This window comes from Cebus imitator, unplaced genomic scaffold (genome assembly GCF_001604975.1).
Source record: "Cebus imitator isolate Cc_AM_T3 unplaced genomic scaffold, Cebus_imitator-1.0 Scaffold41, whole genome shotgun sequence".
Lineage (NCBI taxonomy): Eukaryota > Metazoa > Chordata > Mammalia > Primates > Cebidae > Cebus > Cebus imitator.
The window spans coordinates 9,710,294-9,717,040 of NW_016107356.1; positions in this window are offsets into that span (position 1 = coordinate 9,710,294).

Here is a 6,747-nt window from a genome sequence, read left to right on the forward strand (position 1 = left end):
CCTTTTCCTCCTGAACTTTTCTTCATCACCCCAAGAAGCAATGGATGCTTCCCTCCTTCACTTCCAAGTGGCAAAAGCAAAACAACAAAGAATAAAGAAGAGAAAGAATTATATGGAAAATGATGGGATGAGAAAATCATTATTTTGCAACTGCTGCTGTAACTGAGTCAGGTGGGGACCCTGGGAGGAGCAGTTGTTGGGAATGGGATGGTTACGTGGTCTCAGAGTGTCACTCCCTCCCTAGGTTATTTATTAATGACATGGGAAAACGTTTCCTCTCTACGGAGCGGTCCAGCACTTAGCACAGCCATCTGTTGACATCACTATCATGGGAAGAAGCTGACATCACGGGCTGCCCACTGTGATGCAGGCAGGAGGGCACGGCCTCAAATATTTAGGATTCTGGCCCAAAGCCCTTTACTGGAATCTGAGGTTGGTGAGGACACAGACAGGCAAGTATAGTCTTAGCACATTCTACAAAACAACTGACCTGGACTCTTAAAAAATATGTTACAATGGCCTGGTGTGGTGGCTCATGCCTGTAATCCCAGCACTTTGGAAGGCTGAGGTGAGCGGATCACATGAGGCTGGAAGTTTGAGACCAGCCTGGCCAACATGGAGAAACTCTGTCTCTACTGAAAATACAGAATTAGTCTGGCATAGTGGCACATGCTTGTAATCCCAGCTACTTGGGAGGCTGAGGCAGGCAGAATCAATTGAACCGGGAGGCGGAGGCTGCAGTGAGCTGAGACGGCACTGTCGCACTCAGCCTGGGCAACAGGAGCGAATCTCTGTCTCAGCAAAAAAAAGTTACAATAAATAACAAAACAAAGCACAGGTAAAGGATCTGTTCTAGGTGAAAAAGACAAAAGAGTGATGAAGGTTGAATACATTGTATGATCCTTAAGAGGGTCTTGGAAAACTGGGACATTGGAATATGGTCTACAGTGTATATGGTAATGTTATTATTGATCAACGATAAATTTCCTGGGTGTGATAATGCTGTTTAAATTAGATAGGAAAATATCCTTTTTTCCTAGAAGAAACATTTGTGTAAAATGAAACATAAAAGTATCACAATGACTGCAACTTACTTTTGAATGATTTGGGGACTGAGAGAGGAAGAAAGGGAGAGAGAGCAAGAGAGAAGGGAGGGAAGGAAAGGAGAAAGCAAACGTGGGAAAATGTTAACAGCTGGTGAATTGAGGTCAAGGGTGCATAGGTGTTCCTTGTAATCATTGACTTTTCCCATAGGTTTGAAGTTTTTCAAATATTTGCAGAAAAAATTAACACAGCAATATACCTATCTACAACTCTTGTACTGCACTTACTTATGCGTTCTACTGTCCCTAATTTGTGGGATGTTTTCTTAACTAGGATAGGATCCTAGCTCTTACATTATGCAAACACCTGTAGAGGTTTTTCAGATAATAAATAAATCCCACTCACATGAGTGCTGAGAACTAATATCGCACACCTGTGGACCGGATGAAGGGGTGGCATTCCACCCTTGCTGGGGCAATGAAGTGAGTCACTCCCTGCTGAAAAGGGTAAGGAATTTTAACTCTCATGGGGTCATGAAGAACTTGTGAGTCCTCCAAGTTTGCAATCCCACATTTAGGAGGCTGCACTTGGCCTTGAAGACCTGACCTTCATCTATACAAGATGGTGGTATGTTTTCTTTTTCTTGTCTTGCATGAGGGAACGGTACAAATCAGTTGGAAATAATGTAATGATAAAGCTTTTATAATAGGGAAGGAATGATGCACAATGCTTTAGGTGGTACAGTGCTTACCAAGTTATGTTTTCGGAATACAGGCCATGAGTGATAGGAACGAAATGCACGTTTAAGTTACAGCAATCATAATTTTCAAAATTATATATTTATTTAAGGCTCAGGAACGTTGCATACTTTTGTCATTTTCATTTGATTTGGGAAGCATGGATTTATCTTACAAAGGGGCTTGGTGCTGTGGAGGAGGGACCCTGACTAACCCTTCCTATCAGGACAATACAGTTTTGGGGCTTTTGCTATCTTTTTTGTGGTGTTGTTTTCCTGAACCCATCCTTGATCATGAAGGAGGCATACAGGGTTTTTCCATTGAAGGGTCAGGCTGATCAGGGAAGAGAAGTACATAGCTGAAAGAAGGGCGGCTGGGATTTTATGCAGCTGGGGGCTCCTTTTACCCTCCATGGGAGGCCCTGTGAGGACACAGGTCTCAGAGAGGAGGCTGTCCCACGTGGCGTTTCCTCACCCCGACCTGTGCTCCTTCCCACCCTCCCTCCTTACAACACGCCCTCTCTCAAGGTCCTGAACCCACTGCACTCACACTCCCTCCGAGGCCCCTGAGCTCTCTACAAGGACTGGGTTGGCCCCTTTATGGGTTCCTTTTGTGAATTTTGATTTCTGAGTGCCTTCAGGGTGGGCTGGACACCAATGGAGACTCTCGCTGCTGCTGAGGCCCCAGAGGGAAGGGTCCAGGCAGTTCCAGGGTGGGTGTGAAAAGATGCCTCCCTTCCAGTTCCATCCCACAAACAGCTTGATGGGCAGCTGCCTGCCTTCCGGTCACCTGCAAAGCAGGCACGCCTTGCCATGATGAGCACTGTTTCTTCCTGGAGGCACCACAGTCAGCCTCACACAATGAAAGAGCTATCGCTCCTGTTCCACGGCCTTGGCATCAACCCTTGCAAACCGCAAGCCCTGGAACCATGATTTCCTGGAGCTTCTGGCATCTTCCCAGCATGGGCTTCCCTTACAAATGCCTCCTCACTGGTTGTGAACGAGCCTCTTTTTGCCACACAGGGCAGAGGATGCTTCTCTAGGATTATTTTACCTCCAAACCTTCCCCAGGAGCTAGAGCAGTGGCGGTGTTTTCCAATTCAGGCACTTTGATATATTAGGAAGTATCACAGAATAAGACCCTCACCCCACACTCAGTCCTGGGCACCACTCTTTGTCTTTGCGTTTCTATTTTGGTTCTACACTGAAGCTTGGACTGTACTCTGGGCATGGAGAGATTCTCCTCTCCTCCCCACTTGCATGGGTCAGTGGGCAGGGGCAACGGACACACTGCTGTCTCTGTCATTCTGGGTCCCACTGGATCCCAGTGATTGAATTATTTGACTATTTTAGCTTCATATTAAGTTTTTTGAACAGGGAACACATTTGCACAATTTGAAATTCAAACAATATAAACAATAAAAGGTGCACAACCGATGTTCCATGCCCATCGGTCTCCCTTTGGCCCTGGGCTGCGATTCTCCACTTGCCCTCAACATCCAATCTCTGCCCTCATGCCCCGCTCATCCCAGGAAGCTGCCCCCCATACAGGTCACCGGCCCTGTTTCTTGGGCTTTGTTTAGCCAGTGGGAGATGTGGACAGGGCATGGGGTGGAGCCGGAGGAGGGACAGTGGGTCTTATAACCTCCCCGTTCTGCTGCATCTCTGCCTCTCACGCTTGGGGTTAGCTACATTCTCACGTGGCTGTGGGTCCTCTGGGGTGGCCTCCTGGGTGAATTCCCTTCTCATGGGACTCAGGTAACTGCTTCTGCCTCTCAGGCAAAGGAGCGATGGGAGGAGGAAGGGGTGGTGGGAATGGCTTTCTGAAGCAGTTAGTCCCTGGCGGTTTAACTTCCTCTATGGTTCTCTTATTCCTGCCTGTAGATGTGGTATGTCATCTCTACACTGACTGGTATTGATTGGGTATACAGCCTCTACCTTCAACTCTCCACTTAAACCATCTGAGCGGCCCGACAGTTTGTAGTCAGGCCCTGAGTGACACACTTATCACTCCTTGTACTTTATAGGTAACTACTGTTACTAGTTTTTCTTTATGTGAACATGAAACATTTACATATATATTCTTTTTTATTTGGTGACAGGGCCTCACTCTGCTGCCATGGCTGAGTGCAGTGACACCCTCATGGCTCACTGCAGCCTTGACCTCTTGATTCAAGTGACCCTTTCACCTCAGCCTCCTAAGTAGGCAGAACCACAGGTGCATGACACCATGCCTAGTTAATTTTTGTATTTTTTGTAGAGACGGGGTTTTGCCATGTTACCTCGGCTTGCCTGTGTGTTCTTATTCCCCCCACCTTTCTTACACGAAAGATAGCACAATTTTCACCAGACAACATATCCTGGAGGTATATTCCTAGCACTGCATAAAGTGCCTCACCTTTCTTTCCTTGCTCCCTCCTTCCTTCCCACCCTTCTTTTCGACGTTTGCATAGTGTTTCATTCTGCAGGTTTTCCATCGTTTGCTCAATAAGGGCTTCTGTCGATGAATACCTTCTCACTTCTTTTTTTAACCAACATAGACAACGGCACAATAAACACCCTTGCACAGATGTGTTTCACTTCTGTGCAGGCATGCATACAATGCCAACTCGTAGAAGTGGGGAAATGCATTTACAATCTTCATCAATACTGCCAAGGGCTCATCATCCTCTGCTGATGTCTCTCCTGCCCCCACTCGGAGTTCATCTTCTGAACTGCCAAGAGAGTTCCTTCTTAGAACACTTCACAGCAATCTGTGGCTTCCTGCTACCAGTTGCCTTCCTAGGGAGGGACATGTGGTGTTTTTCACTTTCTCATTCCATGTTCTCTCTCCAGCCTCAGAGGCTCCGGCCTCATCTGTGCACTAGGCCCTCTCTCCACAGCTGCTGGCAGATAGCGGAACACCGGGATTGGCGGTCCTTCTGTGTCTCAGGCCACGGTGGCCACTGAGGGCTGTAGTACGCCCTTCCCCACAGGCTTCGCTCATCCTCAGCCTTCACTGTAACATAATATATCACACACACATTAAACCATCGTGTAACTCTGGGTGATGCTAAGCCCCAGCACACGTGGGTGCCCTGACCCTCGTAGGCCATCTGGCTGCTCCTTAGCTGCCTGTGTTATGAAGCCACAGCAGACTGTGCTCACTCATCCACACATGAATTGTCCTAAAACGTCATGTGTCCTTAGGGAAAACAAGTGAGGCTTACTCTCATTTTCTAGCAAGGAGCCTAGCACAGAGTGGATGTTCTAGAAATGGCTGTTGTCGTTCGTTGTTGCTTATTTTTAAAATAGTGCATTTCCATTTGTCGCCTAACAGTTGTCTTCCCCTTTTATTTCCAGAAGACTAGAGAGCAGAGATCTAAACAAATGATCTAATTAAGTTGAGAAAAATTGCAAATTGGAATGAAAGGCTGGGAAGCAAACCTGACTCCGGCGTCCTCCGTCTGTGTGGAGGGCACTGCACCGTGACGCCCTGGGGGGCTTGCAGGTCTGGGTCTCAGTCTGGCCCCACTCTTTTCTGAATTAAGGGAGTTTCTGTTCTTAGCAGCTCTCTGTCTGCATGGTCATATATGCATTTTGTCCTCTGGAGCTGTAGGTGGCTTGTCCCCGGCTTTGCTAGTGTGACCCCACGGAGTGGGAGAGGGAGTCTGTGATGGGGCTGGGGTGGCCGCAAACCTGCCTTCTTGGGGGATTCAGTAGCAGGTGATTTGGGTTTGGAGAGTGGTCAGGAAGGAAGACGTGCAAGAGACGATGACAGCAGGAGGGGAGGGAAAAGGAAAGGAGGAGAAGGAGAGGGGCCTGTGGCTGGTGTGGTCGCCACTCATCTGGGGTGTCATTCACACTTTTGCGTTTAGCAACTCTATCTGAGTGGTGCCACAACACAAGAGAATCTAGAATATGAGGTTTCCTGCTAAGGGCTAGGGTAAGGTCCAAGAACAACATTTTACTAACTTACCTGAGAGAACATTTCTTTTCACTGGCTAGGAGACTTGGGCTCTATTTAGGAAGGGAAGTAAAGGTGTTAATCAGATAGGTGCTTGGGGCCAGGCACAGTGGCTCACATCTGCAATCCCATCGCTTTGGGAGGCCGAGGCAGGTGGATCACTTGAGGCTAGGAGTTTGAGATCAGCCTGGGCAACATGGTGAAACCCCGTCTCTCAGCGTGGTGATGCGCATCTGTAGTCCCAGCAACTTGAGAGGCTGGGGTGGGAAGGTCGCTTGAGCCCAGGAGGTTGAGCCTGCAGCGAGCTGTGATCATGCCACTGCACTCCAGCCTGGGCAACAGACTGAGACCCTGTTTCAAAAAAAAAAAAAGGTTAAAAGCATGTGCTCAGTGAGCCCGGAATCAAGCAAAGAGAATTGCATCATTTCATCCAATATTCTACCTGGGATTGTGTTTGCTATCTTGAGACTTTGGTGTCTGAGGCATCTTCTGTGGGTTTGGGCGGGTTCGTTGATTGGGTCTTTACTGAATATCCACCATGGGTGTGGTCAGTACTTGGTGCCAGGGACACAGAGATGAAGTGAGCACAGCCTCAGGGCTGATGGTACGGACGGGGAACTGAGATGTGTTGACTCCGCTCTGTGGAGGTTTCTTTGGTTCTCCCATGAGCTTGATGTTTTCAGTCCTGGTTGACTGCAGGGAGGGAGAGTGGGGATCAGGTCTGGTGCAGTGGCTCATGCCTGTAATCCCAGTACTTTGAGTGGCCTAGTCCGAGGCGGTAGATCACCTGAAGTCAGGAGCTCGAGACTAGCCTGACTAACATGGTGAAAACCTGTCTCTACCAAAAATACAAAAATTAGCAGGAGTGGTGGCACACATCTGTAATCCCAGCTACTTGGGAGACTGAGGCAGGAGAACTGCTTGAACCTGGGAGGTGGAGGTTGCAGTGAACTGAGGTTGGGTCACTGCACTCTCGCCTGGGCAAAAAGAGTGAAACTCCGTCTCAAAAAAGAAAAAAAAA